Source organism: Jaculus jaculus, chromosome 1 (assembly GCF_020740685.1).
Source record: "Jaculus jaculus isolate mJacJac1 chromosome 1, mJacJac1.mat.Y.cur, whole genome shotgun sequence".
In the NCBI taxonomy this organism is placed as follows: domain Eukaryota; kingdom Metazoa; phylum Chordata; class Mammalia; order Rodentia; family Dipodidae; genus Jaculus; species Jaculus jaculus.
Genome location: NC_059102.1, coordinates 23,273,228 through 23,297,395, shown reverse-complemented (window position 1 = coordinate 23,297,395; position 24,168 = coordinate 23,273,228).

Sequence of the window (24,168 nt, the reverse complement as noted above, 5' to 3'; positions counted from 1 at the left end):
GTTTCACATCCTTCTCGAGTGGGTCTGGTGTCCACTGGGAAATGACAAAGTCTGTTTGCCATAGACTCATTCAGCCATTCACAGTGTATGAGCACTCTGTTTTATGCTTCATTTGATCTTCATAATGAATTTATGTAGATGGAGGATTTCTTTTTATAATATTTTATTTATTTGTTTATTTGAGAGGGAGTAGGAGAGATGGTGGAAGAGGCAGGTAGAGAGAGGGAATGGGCGCACTCAAGCCTCCAGCCATTGCAAATGAACTCAAGATGCATGCACCACTTTGTGCTTACATGGGTTCTGGGGAATCAAACCTGGATCCTTAGGCTTTACAGGCAAGTGCTTTAACCATTCCAACCCATTATTTATTATTATTATTGTTATCATCACCATTATTATTGGCATTCATAACTATGCCATCTGTATTTCTTATTTTGAGATGGGGAAACTGAAGCTCAAAGATATCAGGTCATACAACCAAAATAGATGGTGGTTTATTCCACAAATATTCATTGAACCCTGGTCAGCTCTAGGCACTGTGTTAGGGATCTGAGGGTGCTGAGGTAAATAAGACACTTGGACAGATGTGGGTGTTCATGCAGATGCCAAAGTTACCTTCTGTCTCTCTCTTACTGAATCAAACTGAGGCGAAGAAGCCCAGGGAAAACCAGGACTCCATTTTCCTTAAGCCTCATTCATACCTTTTTCTTAGCAATGCACTTAACCACTTGAGACCCCTCAGCTATATTTAACTGCACATATACTCCCCTTCCATACAATGCAATAGGTGGCTCCTCCCCAGCAACCCCTTGGTGATTCCCCTTTTGTGCTCCCTCTCTATTCAAGCACATCCTGGAAACATACCCTCAAAGTACAGACAGGAGGCTAATCTAATCTGAACTGGTTTTGGGCGCATGCACAGTAAGGCAAACTGTGCCCTCTGAGCGAACTTTCAGAATGAATCCTCTGTTGACTACCTTACATCTATGTGTGATTGGGTGGGCATGTGATTAAAATCAGATGCATCATGGGAAAGAACAGACACAGAGGACAAGGACGTACATAACCCAAACCTGTAACCAAGTCCTCCTCCTCCTGGACCCCATAAAAGGAAGCCTACTGTGGACACTGTAGCTCAAGTAGACTGCTGAGCCCTTGAAGTGTACCCTACACTAACTTTTTTAGCAAAACTGCTTGTGGCTTTGCCATTTCTGTGTGTGCTTTTTCAATTGTGAGTAAGATTCCAAGAGCCTGGAAACGCTGTCCAGACAAGACCAGTGGCAGCAAAATTATTTCCTAAGCTCCAACTCCGTCAGGCACCCTAGAGGGTGTACAGAGCTCAGCCACATCATCCCTGTCACCTAGGAGCTTACCGTTTCCCAGAAGAGAGGAGGATTCCATGTGAAATAGTAGCCCATGCTATAAGGCCAAATCCATGCTGCTGGGAGAAGAAGGCAGAACCTCATGAACAGGCCAGCTGACTCCAGCAACAGGTGGAAGGTCCTTAGCATGTCACAAAGGAGAAGTGATTTATGCTGTTTTCTATGGGAAGCATAGTCCACGCTCCAACAGAAAGAACATGGAACAGAATTTTAAGGAGGAAAAACATCTGGAGACGGGCATACAATCCGGTGCAGCTGCGGGTGGGGAGGAGGGATGGCAGCGTAGATATTGGTATGAGAGAAAATGGAGACAAATTGAAGTGCTTGAGAGCTTTCAAGTTGAACCTTGCTTGAGGGAGAGGGACTAGTCAGGTAAGTGTTTACGGGGTCCTGCTGCTTAGCCTCCTGGGTTTAGTACTAGTGTCATTTGTCCAAAGCCTTTGGCCCAGTTTCAGACTGTATTTTCCTGAGAGTTCAGTTGACGCCTGCCACATTGTTCAGGAGTATCCTCAACTTCCCTTGCCGTGAAAGTAGGATGCCCTAGTATTTGGGTCAGGCCACCTGAATATGCCCATAATCAGCCCTGGCTGACCTCTAACCCCACCTCTCATCCCATCTCCTACTGCTGCCCACTCCACTCACTGAGCGCTGACCCCACTGACCTTCCGCCTGTCCCTCCAGTGCACTGGCCTTCCGCCTGCCCCTCCAGTGCTCTGGCCTTCCGCCTGCATCTCCAGTGCACTGGCCTTCCGCCTGCTCTTCCAGTGCACTGGCCTCCCGCCTGCCCCTCCAGTGCTCTGGCCTTCCGCCTGCCCCTCCAGTGCTCTGGCCTTCCGCCTGCCCCTCCAGTGCTCTGGCCTTCCGCCTGCATCTCCAGTGCTCTGGCCTTCCGCCTGCCCCTCCAGTGCCCTGGCCTTCTGCCTGCCCCTCCAGTGCCCTGGCCTTCCGCCTGCATCTCCAGTGCTCTGGCCTTCCGCCTGCCCCTCCAGTGCTCTGGCCTTCCGCCTGCCCCTCCAGTGCTCTGGCCTTCCGCCTGCCCCTCCAGTGCTCTGGCCTTCCGCCTGCTCCTCCAGTGCACTGGCCTTCCGCCTGCGTCTCCAGTGCTCTGGCCTTCCGCCTGCATCTCCAGTGCTCTGGCCTTCCGCCTGCCCCTCCAGTGCTCTGGCCTTCCGCCTGCCCCTCCAGTGCTCTGGCCTTCCGCCTGCCCCTCCAGTGCTCTGGCCTTCCGCCTGCCCCTCCAGTGCTCTGGCCTTCCGCCTGCCCCTCCAGTGCTCTGGCCTTCCGCCTGCTCCTCCAGTGCACTGGCCTTCCGCCTGCGTCTCCAGTGCTCTGGCCTTCCGCCTGCGTCTCCAGTGCTCTGGCCTTCCGCCTGCCCCTCCAGTGCTCTGGCCTTCCGCCTGCCCCTCCAGTGCTCTGGCCTTCCGCCTGCTCCTCCAGTGCTCTGGCCTTCCGCCTGCGTCTCCAGTGCTCTGGCCTTCCGCCTGCCCCTCCAGTGCTCTGGCCTTCCGCCTGCCCCTCCAGTGCTCTGGCCTTCCGCCTGCGTCTCCAGTGCTCTGGCCTTCCGCCTGCGTCTCCAGTGCTCTGGCCTTCCGCCTGCGTCTCCAGTGCTCTGGCCTTCCGCCTGCCCCTCCAGTGCTCTGGCCTTCCGCCTGCCCCTCAAGTGCACTGCCTTTCTGCCTGCTCCTCCAGTGCACTGGCCTTCCGCCTGCATCTCCAGTGCTCTGGCCTTCCGCCTGCCCCTCCAGTGCTCTGGCCTTCCTCCTGCCCCTCCAGTGCACTGACCTTCCGCCTGTCCCTCCAGTGCTCTGGCCTTCCGCCTGCCCCTCCAGTGCTCTGGCCTTCCGCCTGCCCCTCAAGTGCACTGCCTTTCCACCTGCTCCTCCAGTGCACTGGCCTTCCGCCTGCCCCTCCAGTGCTCTGGCCTTCTGCCTGCATCTCCAGTGCACTGCCTTTCCGCCTGCTTCTCCAGTGCACTGGCCTTCCGCCTGCCCCTCCAGTGCTCTGGCACCTTCCTGCTACATGATCTAGGCAGTGGCTGTTCTCTCTGGTTAGAATGCTTCACTCCTTCTGCTGCAGTCAGGTCCACATTGCTAGTAGAAATCACCCAACTGAGAGCAGCTTGTGTGAAAAAGAGGTTTATTTTGGCTTACATGCTTGAGGGGAAAATGATGACATGAGCAGAGGGTGGACATCACCCCCAGCCACCCTCCGTAAGCCACCCAGAGCATATGTCTAGGGTGTTTTCCCTCCAGTTATGGATCTGTTGGGCATCATGAATAATGGATGGGGGTAGAGTCAGATATGTCCCCAGTGAGGACAACTGACATGCCTTGGAGTTGAAATAATTTCTCAGTGATGGCAGCCATGTGTCTTGATGTCTCTGTGACGACAGAATGGGATTTCTTGGCTTTGTGCTTGGTTGCTCTGACCTTGAAGTGTCCTGAATCCCTGGTGGGTACTGAACACTCGCAAGATTTCACATGGTGTCTGGATCTTCCAGTGGCCTCAGTCCAGGTCTTGGCACCTTATAGTTCTTGCTCTGCTATAGGGCTGAATGATGCCAGTCTGTTGTCAGTCTATGGATGAGTGAGTGGCTAGGAAGCTTGCATGAGCAAGATTACAGCTCCCTATAGACATGACCAGGGCTGAGCATCTGGGGAAGTGACACTCCAGTGGCCCATGGCTTTTGGCATCCTTATCAGTTGGTGACATTCATCTCTGTGGAGCCAGTGCTGTTGCTGAGGAAACTGGAGCTCTTGAGCAAAGGAGTATAATTTGGTTTCTTTGTACTGGAATTGCCAGATCGTCCTCAGCTTTGCTCTGTCCAGTTGTTCAGATTTTACTTGAAAAAGATACAGTACCTCCTTTTTGGTCAAGACCTGGTTACCTATTAAGCTAAACATGACATCTCCTATTACAGAGTGACCAGTTAACTCAACAACTATGTATTGGGAGTCTAGAGAGCTGAGCACCGGGGACAGAGGAAGCAATAAAGCATTTTGGGTTTTGTTTTAGGCTCTGCGCTAGTTCAGACATAAAGCAGAAAAGAATAGTGCCTGTCTTCAATGGCTCCCAGTCCTCTGGGGAGAAGCTGGCAATTTTTCATGAGGCTGTGCCTCAGGCACTTGAGGTACACAGTGTGTCCCTGGCACACATGGAGGGCGGCAACAGTGCAGGGCAGTGACTTAGAGCGTAGGTTGAGCACTCAGACGTGGGCTCCTCATCTGGCTCCATCATCTGCTCTCAGAGCCATGTCTGTGACTCAGAGATGAGGGGAGGCGGGCCTCAGAAGGGGTTGCAAAGTGAGCACAGCGATGGACCCACAACTTATTCCCCACCCGAGGCAGCCAAGAGGCAGGGATCTGTGGATGCATGGAGATGTTGGAAGAGCCACAACCCTTTCAGAGTTTCATTTATTTGCTAGATAGTGAGTTTCCCTTGGTGGCAAAACTGGCTGCATATCCAGGCCTCCCTGCTCCTTCTGCATAGACTGGGAATTTGCCCCATTCTCCCAAGCTGGAGTCTTATTTTGTTCCCACTTGGAAATATGGTGGCAGAAGGGCCAAAGGTGGCAGAGTGGCTCTTTGGGATGGTCTCCAACTCCTGTCTTATGGATGCATGCAGCCTGGACCTCCACTTGGCAATGTGCAAAAAAAAAAAAAAATCAAAACAGTGAAGCTCTCTTACCCTCTCCTCCTTCCCCACTCTGGCAGATTTATTTTGGAGAGCAACAGGAGGCTAATGGAACCACTTAATTTCCCTGATAATAAATTACCCCAAGTGCATTAATTGGAAGTTTCACAACAGTTTCCTTCTGCACAGCATCCCTGGTAGGTTCCTCCTGGTCCCCTGGCTTCCCCTCACCTCACCCCCACCATCTTATGTGGGACCATCACGATGCCAGTCTTTTCTCTTTTCCAAGATTAAGGCTATTGACCCAGGTAGCACGTCAGCAGCAGGATTCTAAAGAATTATGGGGTCAGATAAGAAAGGGAAGTGAGAGAATCAGTGGATAGCATTTGGATCCTGGCTCTGTCACTTCTCAGCTATGTGATTCAATTGCCGCTTGCTTCAGTTTCATCATTGGCAAATGGTGCTGAAGGGGCAACTCCTGAGTTAATGTTTGCAGTCTAAGTTTTTCAACAGAGCTTGAATAGAGGAGAGTGGGGGGTATGAGACAGAATGCAACGGAACAGAGATGGGAAGAGAAGGAGAAGAAAGCTGAGTGAGCTGAGGTGGGCCTATTACAGAGTGGAGAGTGGGCCTGCCTTTGTCCAGTGGTGCTTAAACCCTTATGTAATCCAGGGTGCCACAGCCAAGGGATGGTGCTCTGGCCAGTCTTCTCAGCCAGATGTCTGAGGCTTTGCAGCCAGTGAAAAGTGGCCAGCTGGAACTGGGAGACCTGTCTCTATTCCCTTGCAGATCAGAAACTGAGTGCCTGTCTGTCTCTGTGTGTTAGCTGCAGATCTGGAAGTAGTGATAGCACTTTCCCCTGTGATGTGTGATTAATGTCTGATTTTCCTATGGAACACACAGCTGTGGGTCATTTGTAAAGCAAATGACTCCACAAGACTAGGAAAAATACATGGTTTGTACAATCAAAGTCTGGCCTGCGTGTTAGCTATAGACAGAAGGCAAGGGTCAGTATGGCTGTCCCACTGGTCTAGGGACAGAGTGTCTAGTGGTCCCAGTGCCACCATTCCTGGAAAGGGATGCCCTGTATTCTTGAGGCTTTCTCTTGTGTCATCCCATATAGTATCAGCTTCTAGCACTGGGCTTAGCTCAACTGGGCCCCATGCACGGCTGATCTTCATACATAGAGACAACAGGTGTATTATATCTGCATGAAGAGCAGAAGCAGGAAAAGTGTTCTTCTAGGCTGGATTCTGCACCACAATGACTGTTTCTAATTGAAGAGACACTTCATGGATAAGTGAGCCAAAGAGAATATCTGAATGGAACCTTTAAAAGATGTAGCTTTCAGACTCTTTATTTGGAGGTGAAGACTTCCATACATGTCCTTTTAAATTGCATGTTTACTTGGTGTGTGTGTGTATGTGTGCATGAGTGTGTGTGAATGTGCATATCTATGGTATTCATGTGTGTGCACATGTGTGAGTATGTCTATGTGCGTGTTCACATACATGTGCACATGTGTATGCATGAGGAGACCAGAGCTTGAGTTTGGCTGTCTTCCTTTTTATTTTACTGAAGCAGTGTCTCTCATTTTTTCCCCAGAGCTCACTGATTGTCACGCTTGGACACCAAGCTCTTTACCTGCTGAGCCGTTTCCCCAGCATTTTCTTGCATGGTCAATCTTGATCTTGTATCTCAGATCCTTCATTTTCAAAGAAGACCCCAGCTCCTGCTTCATGTGACTATTAAGTGCAAGGATGCCTGGAATGCACACAGCGAGTGCGTGACCCGTTGTGAATACTTAAAGGAGGAACCACTGTCATGGTGTCGGTAAGGTCACCCAACTCTGCAGTGGAGCCATTTCTGAAACCAAGGTTCCCCTTCAGTTCTCTCTTTTGTGCCTTTGTGCTGCAAGTATCTATCAGGACTGACCTAATCTGAGCCAGTTGGAGAGAGCGCAGGCAGATTGCTCATGGAGCCCCCACCTCACCACATTCTGTTCAGCCTGCAAGGATGCTAACCTGTGAAGCTCTTATCATCCCCTTGGGTGGATCACCATGGTCCATGATGAGTTACTCATCCTGTCTGCTTTAAGCCAGCAATGCCCATGGTTTTGAGCTTTGTCCCAGTTCATTTGGGAATAAGTTCAATTTGTTTCAAAGGTCGAGTTTTGAGTTGAGGGAATTTAACTAGGAAAGTGGATGCAATGCCACAACCACAAAACACCTATGAGGAAGTCTGCAGATGCCTTGCCCTTGTTCAGGTCACCTGTGGGATTACCGGGATGGGGGAGGAGACAGTGTTGTTTACTGCCCAGTCCCTAGGGTGAGATGTGGTTCAGGTGAATGACCTGAGAAGTAGTGTGGCTGGAGTTGAGCTGTGGAATTTTAAGGCAGAGCATGACCATTGCAACTTATAACTGGGAAGGCCTGGAGAGAGAACAAGGCCAGGAGTCTCCTTTAGAAGGAAGTCAGCAGTCAGAGAGTGTCCTCTGTATTCGCCATGTATTCTGCCCTTGGCTCTTTGGCAGGGTAACTAGTCCCTTAACTGCAGCTCTGTGACAGGTGACCTGGACATCTTTGCCAGCTCTTCTGGAGCTTTAAGACCTATAAGCAACAAATATTTGTTGAGAGAAGAGATTTGTGTTCCTTTCTCTGATTTAAATTATTGTCTCCAGAAAACCCAGTGAAATGCAAATATGTTTTCTGGGAGAGGCAGTTGGCTAAGCCATTAGGTCTATAACCACAGCTTGTTGACTTCACTTGGAGTCCTCGAAGGTGACCGGATATGGAAGCTCAGTAAAGGCCTAGCAGTGAGGTCACATTCAAAGGGCTGACAGAATCTCAGGCTCCGGAAGAAGGGTGGCCTACTTCTATATTCTGCCAACTGTGTTGGCAGGGTTCTGGATGCTCCAGAGGAGGAATTGAAAATTGGGTCCCCTCAGGATCTTTCCAAATGTAGGTCCCCAGAAAGGAACTGGAGTTGGCCAGCTTGGGAACCTTCCCAGTTGGTCTGTTGAAACAATTAAGGAGCTACTGAGAAACATCTCAAACTCCATGTTGTCAATGGAGTGTATTCTATGTCCTAAGGTTTAAAAAATTCTATACATATATTATATGTATATACATATAGAACAATGGCCATGTTAACCACTTTTAGCTAGCCAGCATGCTAATTCAGTGACATTAAATACATTCCCAATGATGCACAACCATCACTGCATCCTTTTACTCCTTTTCATTCCTTTTTTGCATGTATATGTGGTGTGTGTATGTGTGTGTGTTTGGGCACTCACAAACACACTCATGCCCATATCCATGTTGCACATGAGTGTGGAGGTCAGAGATTACCATGTGTCATTCTTATTCCTCTTCCAGCTTATTTTCAGTGAGAAATAGACTAGCTAGCCAGTGAGTGTGGGGATCCTGTCTCTGCCCTCACCCTCCCAGTAGCACTGGGAAGATAAACATGTGCTACCACACTTGGCCTTTACACGGGTGCTGGGCATCTGAGCTCAGATTCTCATGCTTGCACAGCAGGCAGCTTACCCAATGAGACATCTCCCCAACACCCAGTTTTAGAATGTTTTAATCATCTCAAAGAGCTCCACACCTCCCTTCTCTCAGTCCCTGGTTATTGTCATTTTGCCTTTATGAGTTCTTTTAGTGCTTTTAAATACCATATATAAGGGGTATCATATTGTCCTCTTATGGGTGACTAGTAATTTCCTGTAACATAATGTCTTCAAGGTTCATTTGTGCTATAACACATGTTTGTTAGAGTTGCCTTTCTTTCTAAGGCTGGATAATTTGCCATCATATAGCTATATCACATTTTCTTTATTATCTTCTGATACACAGATTATTTCCACCTTTTGTTATTGTAGATGATGCTGCCACGAGCATTGATATTCAAGCATCTTTTTCAGTCCCTGCTTTTAATTCTTTGAAAACACAACCAGAAGTGGACCTGCTGGGCTGTATGCATTTCTTTGTTTAGCTTTTTGAGACTCTGTTTTCCATAGTGGCTGCACCTTTTTACATTCCCTCTAGAAAGCACAAACGTTCTAATGTTCCCACATTTTTACCAATACTTGTTTTCTTCTACTTTTGTTGCTGATAATAACCATCATAAGGGATGCATTCTTTTTTTTTTTTTAAGTTACACTTTCCTTGGTCACAAATATGAGCAAAAACAAGTGCCCATATACACTTTAATTTTTAGAGCTAGTAACTGCTTGGCTTCAACAAATAGGAAACCACAACATGAGGATTCAGTGTGCATGTTGACAAAGAGCCACATGAAGCCAGCAGGTATCTACTTTGTGAGAGCTTATAATCTGGCACAGATGGTAAGTGATTCCCATAAAGGACAGTACTTTGTCAAGCTTTACACTGGCAACATAAGCCTTTTCTCTTAATTTGCCCCAGTGTTGTGTGTGTGTGTGTGAGTACATGTGATACTTTCCCCAGATGCTGTCCCTTGGTCTTGCCCAGAGTCCAGTTGGATAGGCACCTTTTCTGCCACAGAGTTAATCCTCCAGCTCCACTCTCCTTCATCTCTTGTTTGGGATGAGGGTGGGATGGATATAATCCAGTTCTGGTTCCTGAGGCTGAGGGCCAGGAAAGACTCCACAAAGGCACAGAACCAAGCTCATTCCCTGCAGATGTTCACTGTCCACCACGTCAGGCCTGTGCCACATACTGACATGTGAATCTGTGGGATCCTAACACCAGAGCAAGCAAACTTATTATCATTTTATCTGTGGGAAGATTATTTCCCAGACAGGCAAATTGACTTTCCCAAAGCCCCAAAGACTCAGGACTTGGCTAACCTGACTGAAATCTTTCTTCTCCGAAAACTGCCTACCCCTTTGAAACACAGGTGACTGAGTAAGAGGTATGTGGTCAATTAACTTCCACGTTAGTGTCCTGGGAGACTGGCTTACACTCTAAATGTTCTTCATGCTGGCAATATTTGCCATGAATCCTCTGAGTACACAAGCTGCAGCAGAGTTTGGGAAAGAACATGAGATCAACCTTTGAATGGCCTGGGCACTTTGCCATTTGGTAGGGAGCAGGCTAATTGCATGAGGAAGGCAATTGTATTGCAACCCTCCCAGAAGGCCGGTTGAGTGCCAGCTCACTATCCGTGACTGACAGTGGAGGCCACAGAGTGGGAAGTGCTTCAGTAGAGGTGTGTTCAAAAGGGCAAGAACAGTGTAGTAACAATGGCTTCTCCCCGCAGAGCTCATGGCTAAGCAGGGGATGTGAGAGTGGGAGGCTAAAGGAGCAGGAGAAGCTGGCAGCATGCAGAAATTAGAGGCTAGTGTGGAACGTGACAAATTTGGCCAGAGACTTACTCAATAGGGGAAGCATTAGGATTTTTGCCTGTTGGCAGTAAAGAATCATTGAAAGAAGATTTTTTAAAGATTTATTTTTATGTACTTATTTATTTATTAGAGGGAGAGAGAGAGAGAGAGAGAGAGAGAGAGAGAGAGAGGGAGAGAGGGAGAGAGATTGGGCCTCTAGCCACTGCAAATGAACTCCAGACACATGAGCCACCATGTGCATCTGGATTACATGGGACCTAGAGAATCAAACCTGAGCCCTTATGTTCCATAGGCATGCACCTTACCTGCTAAGCCATCTTTCCAGCACAATTTTTTTTCAAATCTAGAACTTTAATATATGAACACATTTCATGTTGGTCATATTCCCGTCCAGTTATGTGCTTATGTCCCCTATTCTTGAGCCCCATGCCTTCATGGAGGCCTTCATCAGTAGGGCTATTGGTAATCACTGTGAAGTCAGGAATGCACTGGTCAGTCTCTGTAGTGGGGACAGTGTCTCATAGTACACCTTCCCACTTTGTGGCTCTTCTGTTCTTCCTGTCCCCTCTTCCACAATGCTCCCTGTGCCTTGGAAGGGGTGTTATCAGTCTCCTTTGGGGTTGAGCCTCAGTTTTCTGCTGTCATGAGTTTTTAGGCGCCTCAGTGTCTAGTGTCCAGCACCATTTCCATGGAGGAGGCTCTCAGGCCAGCAGTGGGAGCAGCTCTCATAGTTAATCCACCCTGAAGGCTTTTAAATGACCTATTGGGATCTCAGGGCTCCTTTTTGGTCCTCATGCCCTGACAAACATTTCCTAGCAGAAGGTCCACAACAAGACAATGGGTAAATCTGTGTTTCTGAAAAAGGTGGTAGTTACAAATAAAGAGTGACTTCCAAATTATCTACAAGATATTTGGCCCTCTTTTGTTTTAATTTTTTTTCTGGAGGATCTTCCAAATGGCAGTAGTTTCAAACACTTTTCAGCCTCCTTCCCCCGTTGACTCCTTGCTAAAGCAATCATGTCTCCTTCCAGGCTGTTCTGAATATCTAATGAACTTGTCACCAGGAGGTACTTGGCATGTAGGGCTGATGAGATGGAGCTTCATGGAGCCACCTTGCCACTTCACAGAGTTGGAAGCTCAGCTGTGTGAAGATGAGGAGGAATACCTTGAAGTGGGTTGCACAGCTGCTCTATCACAGAGCCTTTATTCAAACCCATTTGTCCAGGCTGCAGAGTTCTGCTCTTAACCAGGTGTGGTCCCCAATCAAAACATCCAAGTACATGGCTGGGGAGATAGTTCAGTGACTGAAGTGCATGCTGGGCATGATAGCACACTTGTAATCCCAGTGCTGGCTAGGTGGAGACCCTGGGGCTTACTGGTCAACCAGTGTAGCTTACTTGGTGAGTTCCAGGTCAGTGAGAGACATTGCCCCCACCCCAAATAGTGGGCAGTAATGTTAAGGTTGTTCTCTGATCTCCACACACAAATGCATGCACATGCATGGCCATTTATGCATACAAGTCCACCTGCATACACGTGTGTGCATGTACACCCACTACACCCACACATATACACAAAATTATCACTCAAATCCAGTTCAGGTACCCACAGTGTACCAGGGAGAGTTGGGAAGCTTATAGGAAACATGGGATAGTGGACAGACTTTGGATCCCAGTTTAGATCCCATTAATTAAGTCTTGGGTCCCTCATTGAACTTCCCCATGCCCGAACCTCCCAGTCCTAATATAGAGTTAGGATTTGCATTATTAGTGTGAAGATTACAAATGACCTACGCAGAGCACATAGAACAGGGCAGCGCTCATAGCAGCTGTGTAGTAAATGAAGAGAACTTGTACTAATAATAGTAGCAGGAGTGGTCATAATGGGCTCTTCTGCAAAATAGAATCCTTCTACCCTCAGACCTCAGAGAGAGAGGTGGGTGGGTGCTTATGTGATAATGTTGCTGGAAGTCATGGTCAAACCTTTCTTTTGCACAGTCAGATCCTGGGAGACTCAAGCTCATGCCCACTGAGCCCACACACTTGGTTTTATGGTCCATGAGGAGTGTGGAAGAGCAGGGTGTGGTGACCCTCCTCCCTGTGGGGAATGACCACCCCATCTCAGAGGCTGCCAGCACACATCATTACTGCCCTCGCTGTGTGGGAAACACAAGGCAGAGGCAAGCCAGCGGCCTTGGGCACTGGAGTGTAGCCCCTCCTCCAGTGGATTGGGAGGAAGATATCAGAAGAAGGTGGCAGCAGCCTGACCCCGAGGGACAGGCTGAGATGCTGGCAGTAAAGGGGCAGCTGGTGCTGTCAGGCTGGGGTGAGGGCAGACATAGCAGGTAAGAGCACTTTGCCTCTTGCCTGGGCACCATGGCTCCTGGATGGCACAGGGAGGTAAGTGGTACAGAAGAGAGAAAAAGGGCTGCAAAGAAGGTGCAGGATCTTGGGTCAGTCTGCACAAGAGGAGTCAGGACATGAGTGGAACCTTCTCACAGGTTTTCAGGATCAGCACACAAGCTTGCTTCTTTCCTTGAGCCCGACAGAACCTGCCCCTCATGCATCCAAGGGACACTAAACGCTTTAGTATATCCTCCCATGAATAATTTCTCCAAGTCTAACCACATTAGGCCCCTGCAGGGCCATGGCTTTGGCCGCTCTGTCAGATATCGTTGCCATTTAAATGAATGATGCAGAGAGGGCCGGCCACAGCGCCTGGGTCTGCAGATGAGGCCGGCGGCCAGGAGAGCTGGCCCCAGAGGTTTTATTTCTTCGATTCTGTAATCATATTGGAGGCAGAATGTTTTTCTGTCTCCTTGTCTAATCTCTGTTTTGGTACCATTTTCCCCTCCTCCACCCTTCTGCTTCCCATTGGTCCTGTGGTCAGCATGGTAACTGCTCAGCTCCCATCACTCTGGGTCCTCACCCCAGAGGATTGAGTGACAGTAAGACCCCATAGTGACCCACCATAAGTTGGGCCTCCCCTATCCACAGGGAGCAGAGAAAGGAGAAGGTGTGTTTATTAAATTTCCCCAAGATACAGAGCTAAGGCACCTCAGGCCAAGAGTCCAAGAGCATCAGCAGGCAGGAATTAGAAGGAGAGAGGCTGGTATGTATTTGGGTTGAAGATACCAATGCTGGCCAGGACTGTGTGTAGGAAAGCTACTTATAACACAGCTTTCAATACAAAATGTTATTATAAGGAAACTTACAAAGAAGTATGAATTACACATGCAGCATGAAGGGAAGGAGGGAGGAAAGAACGAGGGAGAGAGAGAGGAAGAAAGGGGGTCTACTTTAAAATGTCAATCATCTATCAACACTTTGTTATAACTTTTTGTTGTTGTTTTCAAGGCAGGGTCTCTCTCTAGCCAAGACTGACCCAGAATTCACTGTGTAGTCTCAGGGTGGCCTCGAACTCCTGGTGATCCTCCTACCTCTGCCTCCCTAGTGCTGGTATTAAAGGAGTGCTCCACCAGGCCCGGCTAACATTGTTAATAACTTCTTCTTCCTACCCAGGAAGATATGCAAGACTTGTAGTAATATGGCCCTATTTTTGGAAAGACATAGTTTACAACTTGTTTTTAAAATATAACCAAATATTATAAGTAACTTCCAAAATGATTTAATATTTTTTCTGAACCACTACTTTCAAGTGTTGCCAAATAGTTTATTTTAGACATTTACTATATTTTACTTATAAAATTATGTTTTATACATCAATATTCTTCTCCATTTTTCTCTAATAAATCCTGGGATGAACAGCCTTGGAGCTATACTTTTTGTGTATGCTCTTGAATATTTATTTAATATAAAAGTTTAGAGGCAGAAATAATAAAATCAAAAGGTTATAAGCAATGTGAAGTTTTATTTGTTGGTGTTTTCAGCCACATGTAGCCCTCAGCTACATGAGTTTGTAACAATACACATTTCTTCACATTCCACCTGCATTTGGCATTTCTATCTTAAAGTATTTTGTCCCATGTAAAAGTAAAATATGATAGATTATTTTAATGTGTTTGGTTTGAAATATAAGTAAAGCTAAATATTTTCTGTCATATTTGATATTTTTATTCACTTTGCATGAATTTCCTATTTGTTTTTGATCATTTTTTTCTGCTGATAATATATTTATTTTAAGAATGCTTAAGATTAAGGGCCTGGGAAGATTGCTCAATGGTCAAATGTGCTTGCTTTCAAAGCCTTACAGTTCAATTCCCCAGCCACACACATAAAGCCAGACATAAAAACCAATGCAAGTGTTTGATATTTGTTGGCAGCTGCAAGAGACTCTGGAATGTCCTCTACTCATACATATCAATAAATAAATAAATATTTTTAAGAAAGAATGTTAATTAGCTCTTTTCTCCTCTAGCTTGTAAATATTTCTTTTTAATCTGTTTCTTGCCCTGAATTTGTGTATGTTTATTTCAGAGTTTATATATGGAAATCTATAAAAATGTTGTTTCATTATTCTTTGATGTCATTCCTAGAAAATTTCTATTTACCTGAAATTATGTGTTCACCTATTTGTTTGTGTCCCATATCTTTTACATTTTATTTTTAGATTTAAATCCTCATACTTTAATTATATTTCTGTTTAAACCAGTATCAAATCAAAGGGGATAAGTTATGGAGAGGAAAATTTTGATTGAGTATGTACATGAAATCTAACCAGTTAAGAATTGTACAAAAAGAAAGGAGACTGACAGCTGAGGAAGTAAGCTGATCTCATCACATGACCTCCCACCAGGGTAAAGAATCGCTTGGCATTTTGTAAGCGCTCAATTAACATTTGATGAATGATGGATAGAACAGGAGACCTACACAGTGTCTGTCAACACTGATTTCTGGATCTTGGCTCTGTTTTCAGCACACTCCTTGTTTATAGAATTATGGTTTTCAGGGATGAAGCAGGCAGGACTGAAAGTAGATCAGAGAGCTTACTCCTTAAGTCTTAACTTCCATATGTGGAGTGAGGGGGTGCTGTGCCTATTTCTGCTTGTACACTTGGGTGGGAAGGAAAGAAAGAAATAATCAGGTGAATTCAGTTCAAGCTAAAGGCTGGGAAGGTGATCCAGGACCTCTGGGAGCAGTAGCAAGATGGATTTGATAATCCCCAGTTTGTTCCAAGCAGTTCTCATCCAAAGGACTTTCTAAGAAGTTCTCACTAAGCTCAACTGAAGGAATCATGTTTGTGTTTTTTCAAATGACTCAGTGATCCAGGGGAGAAGATATTTATTATATATACTCATTGGATTCCTAGATGAAGGAAATGTTAGTATATATGTGCCTGTACACATCCATGCCTACAACAGCACACATGTAACTGCCTGATGTTTGATTTATTACTATTTTTCTCTGGATAAAGATCACAACACTTTCTAGATTGCAATAGCCTGGAAAAAGTCAAGATCTTGATATAGAAGAACAAGAATAATTTATCTGGGTCCAACTCATCCACACTATAGTGATATCTGCTTCCTGGTGAACAGGTGAACATGTTTCTTCTCACCCGTTGGTAAACCAATACGTCAGCCATCCTTACTGTTTTTGCTCTGGCTGTCCCAATGGGGGCCACACACAACAGCCATTCTGCCTCCTGTCTGTAGCTGCTTCTGCTGTCAGCTCTCTGTGCCTGGCTGGCCAGTCTCCATGGGTGGGAGGATGATGACTGTATCAAGGTGATGCCTCCTTTAGCAACTGAAACTGTCTGAGGTCTCAGCGATTTTCAGGTGTAATACCCCTGTTACTTTATTCCCCATTCACGTGGGTCTTTGAGGGCTGGGCTTGAAGACAGTTTGATAGGCAGTTGTACTATCTGAAGCCCCTATCTCATCTCAACCCTGGCTGGTCATGTTTGGGGAGGACCTGGGTCACTCCACTTCATTATTCTCTTCCAGAACTCTTTGTTTCTGTGGACAATCTTCATCATTCAGATATGCCTTAAGTCTAGGAGGAACATGGTTGGTGAAAGGTGTGTAACTGCTCAGATGTGAGATGGATTCAACCACAGGCTTGGGAGCCAATTGCCTTGGTTTGAAGCTTATATCAGTTAGGTGACCCTGGTCACATGACTTCACCTGTCTGAGCCTGAAGTCTCATTTGTGAAGTGAAGATGATAGTACCAATTCACATCACTGCTATGGAGATCAAGTTAACACACATGAAATATTCTAAGAGCATCAGGCATATAGAAAACCATAGGTCAAAGACAATGTTAGCCGATGATTAGATTGTGTTTAACTTTCATCTGTATAGAATCATCATGGACTCCTAGGGGCTGAAACAAGAAAGAGAAGGAAAAACCATTGAAACAGGAATTCTGATAATATTCACCTAAGTTTAAGATCTGTTTCATGCCATAAAGGAGCAATGGCAGTGGGCACCGACTTTCCTGCATCCTTTATTAAATATGTTTTGAATAAGAGAGACCTGCACTATACTCTCATGTACATCAAATTATTATAGAAAAACACAAGTTGGAAGAAGGGAAGAGAAATGAAAGATTAATTGGGTGGAGAGTGGTGTTAAACATGGGATATTGGAAATATGACAAGTTTTGGAGTCTGACAGAGCTGTCCTTAAATAAATTCCTTCACCATTTTCAACTTAAGATCTGTGAAATAGTGTTTCTGTTTGCTTGCAATATGGGCTGAGGAGGGAAGATTAAAACATAATTCACATGGCAATTATTCAATGGGTATTAATTTTTATTCACCCCTGCTCTTACCTCAGCAAGATGAAACCAATTTTATCAATTATGTCCATGGCATAGACCTTGAAAGAATTCAGAACACACTAAAAGATCACGTTCAAATAGTTTATCAGTTATACATACAACAGAGTATTAATATCTGGAATATACATAGAACTCAAAAAATTATAGGAGAAATTAACTCAACAATAAATAGGCTAATGAAATGAGCAGATAATTCTCAAAAGATGAAACACTAATGTCCAGTAGGCATATGAAAAAAGTGTTCAACCCTCCTAGTCACCAGTGAAATTCAAAGTAAAACTACATTGAGATTTCATGTTATCTCAGGAAAAATGTCAATAATTAAGAAAACAAATAACAAATGCTGGTGAGGATGTGGAAAAAAGACAACTTTTATATGCTGATGGTGGTAATGTATAGCCCAGCCTCTATGGAAATCAATATGAAGGTTCCTCAAGAAAGCAGGAATAGGGCTGGAGAGATGGCTTAGCGGTTAAGTGCTTGCCTGTGAAGCCTAAGGACCCCAGTTCGAGGCTCAGTTCCCCAGATCCCACGTTAGCCAGATGCACAAGGGGGCGCATGCATCTGGAGTTCGTTTGCAGAGGCTGGAAGCCTGGCGCGCCCTTTCTCCCTCTATCTGTCTTTCTCTCTGTGTCTGTCACTCTCAAATAAATAAAAAAAAAAAGAAAGAAAGCAGGAATAGATCCACTATATGACCTAGCCATACCACTCCTGATTATTAACTCAAAGGATTTCAAGTCAACACATAACAGATGTGGTGCTTGTATTTTATTATAGCACTATTCATAATAATTGAGTTATGAAACCAACCCAGGTGTGCAAGAAGCAAAGAATGGATAAAGAAAATGTGACACACACACACACACACATATATATGTGTATATATATATATACACACACACACACACACACACACAACGGGATTTTTTTTCAATCATAAAGAACAAAGTAGGATGGTATTGTATATATGTAAGTAGAAGAACAGATTAATGGGGGTAAAAAGGCCTAAGTGAGGTCGGGAGGAGAGAATGAATAAAGGAAAGGTGGAGGGAAGGCTAATCAAAATCTAAGATGATATAAATAAGTCATATGGAAACCTACTTTTTTAGACAATGGAACACTCAGGAGTCATAGATTGTTACCAAAAACTTTTCAGTGCCAGGGATGGGATACCTTTCAGTGATTTGTTGGCCAGTGAGGTCCCTGATGTCCCCCCCAAACATTACAGAGCATTGCCAAGGCCCTTGGTTTCCCACCAGGAGTAGATGGTAAGACCCTATTGCTGAAGACGCCACATACTTGGGCTGCAAGGTCACTGAGAATTCCTGCTGGAGCTGAGCTGAAAATGTCCTCCATATAGACCAGCTGACAGAAAGCTGGAAAAAGCCACACTACCTGTAGTTCAATGGGAGAGAGAGGGAAATCACCAGTGAAGATAGTCAACAGTGGACACTGCAAGCCTTTTTTGGCCAGCCAGGCCCAATGAGCCAATGGGTGCAATAGTGGCATGTCTGTTATGGGGGAACCAACTGCCCTCTAATTTGACTGGAGGCCTGCTTCATGGGAAGGAGTACATCCCTGATACTGAAAATCTACAACAGGGTTAGTTATGAGCCCTAGGGGTGTAACATCTGCTGCTGTCTGGCAATATGTATATACTATGTTCACCAAACTGCCCAGTAAGCACTTCTGTTAATGTTCATACCCATATATTAATGATACTCTCACTTTTGGTTAGAGAACCTTCTCTTTTCAGATGGCAGTGACCTTGGGATGACTCAGAAGGCATCATGGTGCTAAGAAGAAGTGACAGAGGAGTGCTCAGCACTGCAATATCTCTCTCACACCTTCCAAGGCTCAGGGTCCATTGCAGAAGAGGTGGCAGAAAGAATGTAAAAGCCAAAGGAAGGGTGGTCCTCCAGACCCAAGATGTCCCGGATATCCATGATCTCACAGTGCCTGAGGCTACTTATATGAGACCATCATAATAGGAGGAAAAGATGCTGACATCAAAATAAGAGAGAGACTGAATGAGAGAGGGAGGGGATATGGTGGAGAGTGGAGTTTCAAAGGGGAAAGTCGGGGGGGGGGGAGGGAGAGAATTACCATGGAGTGTTGCTTACAATCATGGAAGTTATCAATAAATAAAAGAACAAAGTTATATTGCTTACAGGAAAATGAATGCAACTGGAGATAATAACAGTAAATTTAAAATTGCTGGAAGATAAACATATGTATGGTTTTCTCTCATGTTTGGGTCCTAGATTATATATAAGAACATTAAAATCACATTTGTTTATATGACAAGCAAATAGAAGTGAAACTCTAGAACAAAGGGGACTAATGGGAGTGGTGAGAAGGGAGAGGGTATGGAATATCAGGGAAGAAATGTGGTCACCGTGCAACATATATATATACACACACATATACATATATACATATATATATATGAAATGTTCTTACATACAAAGTATCACGTAAAAAACATGCGCAATGAAAAGTTAAGAACTAAAACAAGAATTTTAAAATTAAAATTAAATGTAAAAAGAGTTTACTAGGGCTGGAGAGATGGCTTAGTGGTTAAGTGCTTGCCTGTGAAGCCTAAGGACCCCGGCTTGAGGCTCAATTCCCCAGGACCTACGTTATCCAGAAGCATAAGGGGGCGCACACATTTGGAGTTCCTTTGCAGTGGCTGGAGGCCCTGACGCGCCCATCCTCTCTTTCTATCTCTATCTGCCTCTTTCTCTGTCTGTCACTCTCAAATAAATAAAAAGTAACAAAAAAAATTAAAAAAAGAGTTTACTAGCAATAGCTACCTTGTACTTCACTGTCTTATCAGGGTTTTGGTTTTGTCTTTTGGAGTGAACTTGTCTGCAATGGTACATGTGGATTCTACCATTCATAGCTTTAGCCAAAGATGTACAGCCAAATGTATAGATATAGCCAAAATCAGGTGGATAGTTTTCTACTTCTCACTGCTGGTGTTGTGGAGTGATGTGAGAAAATGACACATCTTGTCTCTTTCCATCTCTTTTTCCCACCCAATAGTGATATTTTTGGAAGAATGGTTAAATGCATCAACTTAAAAAAGTAAATATTAAATCTCTCTTGTCATAATGTTGCAGTGGTTGTGGGTCATACATAATTCTTAGCAGCAATTAAATCTGGATTATTATTTGAGATTTCCTTCTCTTGGTCTCCCCCGCTCAACCCTTTAAAAGAAGTTCACCTTCTACAGCAATCTAATGGTTGCTTTTCACAGCTAGTCCTGGCTTAACCAGTAGCAAAATGATTTTCCCATTTGAATAGTTTTGTGGTAGACCACAAAAACATCAAGCTTTCAGTGAGCTTTGCAATGTATAGGACACAGGTTTTTGATTTATTAGCTTATCACCAGAGCTGGCATGTAGGACTTTGGCAATATCTATGATCACTTAAACCAGGCTGGCAGGACTGCTGGGTGAATGAATTGGTGTTTTGGTGGCTATGGCTGAGGAGCAGCTGCTGCGATGTCTTCATTGCTCTCATCCTGCGTGGTCAACTGGACAAGTATTATAGGTGCATGATTTTGATTAAGCCCCCAAATATCAGTATTTACCAAAGGATTACCATGCCAAGTTGTGCTAGGTGATTTCTGCTACTTTCATATAATGTTCATGTTATGAAATACAGTTACTTAGTTAGCATGCAAGTGACATTAACTCAACCTCAGGGCTCTTTGATGCCCAAGATAGTTATATCAGATTATGAATCTAAAACCAAAAACTAACCTTGGGTTAGATATTGAGGACTTTAAGCTTAGCTGGATCCAGGTGTTCTAATGATATGGTTAGGTATCTCTCTTTTACCTTCCCTCCGTTCTAATTCCTCTTCCTTTCCCTTCTTTCCCTCCTGCCTTGCCTCCCTTTCTTTTGACTTTGGTCTCTGTGGAACATCCCTAAAAATTGGCAAAGATGCCCACCAGCAGCTCTAGCTTGCACCCTGGCACTGTAGAAAATCAAATATGCAGACTGTTTTGTCCAGAGGCTCCAGCATATACTCTTTTTAAATTAATTAATTATTTTTTTCTTTTCACAATTTTTATTAACATTTTCCATGATTATAAACAATATCCCATGAAAATACCCTCCCCCCTCACTCTCCCCCTTGAAATTCCATTCTCCCTCATATTACTGCCCCATCTCAATCATTCTACTTACATATATACAATACCAACTTATTAAGTACCCTCCTCCCTTCCTTTCTCTTCCCTTTATACCTCCTTTTTAACTTACTGGCCTCTGCTACTAAGTATTTTCCTTCTCATGCACAAGCCCAATCATCTGTAGCTAGGATCCACATATGAGAGAGAACATGTGGTGCTTGGCTTTCTGGGCCTGGGTTACCTCACTTAGTATAATCCTTTCCAGATCCATCCATTTTTCTGCAAATTTCATAACTTCATTCTTCTTTACTGCTGAGTAGAACTCCATTGTATAAATGTGCCACATCTTCATTATCCATTCATCAGTTGAGGGACATCTAGGCTGGTTCCATTTCCCAGCTATTATAAATTGAGCAGCAATAAACATGCTTGATCATACTTCTAAGGAAATGAGATGAGTCCTCAGGATATATGCCTAGGAGTGCTATAGCTGGGTCATATGGTAGATCAATCTTTAGCTGTTTTAGGAATCTTCACACTGATTTCCACAATGGCGGGACCAGATTGCATTCCCACCAGCAATGTAGAAGGGTTCCTCTTTTCCTACATCCCCGACATTTATGATCATTTGTTTTCATGATGGTGGCCAATCTGACAGGAGTGAGATGGAATCTCAAGGTAGTTTTAATCTGCATTTCCCTGATAACTAGTGACGTAGAACATTTTTTAGATGCTTATATGCCATTCGTATTTCTTCCTTTGAGAATGCTCTATTTAGCTCCAAAGCCCATTTTTTGATTGGCTTGTTTGATTCCTTATTTTTTAACTTTTTGAGTTCTTTGTATATCCTAGATATTAATCCTCTATCAGATATATAGATGGCAAAGATATTTTCCCATTCTGTAGGTTGCCTCTGCTTTTTTCACTGTGTCCTTTGCGGTGCAAAATCTTTGTAATTTCATGAGGTCCCAGTAACTAATCTGTGGTTTTATTTCCTGAGCAATTGGGGTTGTATTCAGAAAGTCTTTGCCAAGACCAATATGTTGAAGGGTTTCCCCAACTTTTTCCTCTAGCAGTTTCAGAGTTTCAGGTCTGATGTTAAGGTCTTTAATCCATTTGGACTTAATTCTTGTGCATGGAGAGAGAAAAGAATCTATTTTCATCCTTCTACAGATATATATCCAGTTTTTCCAACACCATTTTCTGAAGAGGCTGTCTTTTCTCTGATGAGTATTTTTGGCATTTTTATCGAATATCAGGTGGCTATAGCTACCTGGACTTACATCTGGGTCCTCTATTCTGTTCCATTGATCTACCTGTCTGTTTTTGTGCCAGTACCACACTGGTTTTTTTTTTTTTTTTGTTTTTGTTTTTGTTTTTGTTTTTGTTTTTTTACTATGGCTCTATAGTATAGGTTAAAATCAGGTATGGTGATACCACCAGCCTTATTTTTGTTGCTCAGTATTACTTTAGATATTCAAGGGTTTTTGTGATTCCAAATGAATTTTTTGATTTTTTTTCTATTTTTATGAAGAATGTCTTTGGAATTTTGATAGGGATTGCATTAAATGTGTAGATTGCTTTTGGTAAGAATGCCACTTTCACAATGTTGATTCTTCCAATCCAGGAACAAGGGATGTTTTTCTGCTTTCTCTAGTGTCTTCTGCAGTTTATCGCTTGAGTGTTTTAAAGTTCTCATTGTAGAGTTTTTTACTTCCTTGTCTAGGTTTATTCCAAGGTACATTATTTTTTTTTTTGATGCCATTGTGAATGGGAGTGAAACTCTGATTTCATCCTCTGTGTGTTTGTTGTTAGCATATATGACGGCTACTGATTTCTGTGTATTTATTTTGTATTCTGCTACATGGCTGTAGGTTTTCATCAGCTCTAAGAGTTTTCTAGTAGAGTCTTTAGGGTCCTTTATGTATAGAATCATGTCATCTGCAAATAATGATAACTTAATCTCTTCCTTTCCAATTTGTATCCCTTTTATGTGTGTCTCTGCCTTATTGCTATGGCTAAGACTTCCAAAACTATATTAAATAAAAGTGGGGACAGTGGACACCATTGTCTTGTTTCTGATTTTAGTGGAAAAGCTTCCAGTTTTTCCTCATTTAGTAATATGTTTGCAGTAGGCTTGTCATAAATAGCTTTTATTATATTGAGATATGTTCCTTCTATTCCCAGTTTCTATAGGACTTTTATCATGAAGGGCTGTTGGATTTTGTCAAATGCTTTCTCTGCATCTAATGAGAAGATCATGTGATGTTTTCCTTCAACCCATTTATATAATATATTACATTTATAGATTTGCATATATTGAACCATCCCTGAGTCTCTGGAATAAAGCCTACTTGGTCAGGGTGAATGATCTTTCTGATATGTTCTTATATTCTGCTTGCCAATATTTTGTTGAGAATTTTTGCATCTATGTTCATGAGGGAGATTGGTCTGTAATATTTTTTTTTTTTGTTCTATCTTTGCCTGGTTTTGGGATCAAGGTGATGGTAGCTTCATAGAAGGAATTTCGTAGAATTCCTTCTATTTCTATTTCCTGGAAAAGCTTAAGAAGCAATGGTGCTAGCTCTTCCTTGATGGTCTGTTAAAATTCTGCATTGAAGCCATCTGGCCCTGGGCATTTTTTAGTTGGGAGATTATTGATAACTGTTCGGATCTCCATGCTTTATATAGGTCTGTTTAAGTAATTAATCTCATCTTCATTTAGTTTAGGTAGGTCATATAAATCAAGGAAATCATCCATTTCTTTCAGATTTTCATGCTTTGTAGAGAATATGCTTTTATAGTATGTCCCTATGATTTTTTGAATTTCTCTGAAATCTGTTGTGATGATACCTTTTTCATCTCTGATTTTATTAATTTGTGTCTCTTCTCTTTTTCTTTTGGTCAGAATTGCTAAGGGTTTATCAATC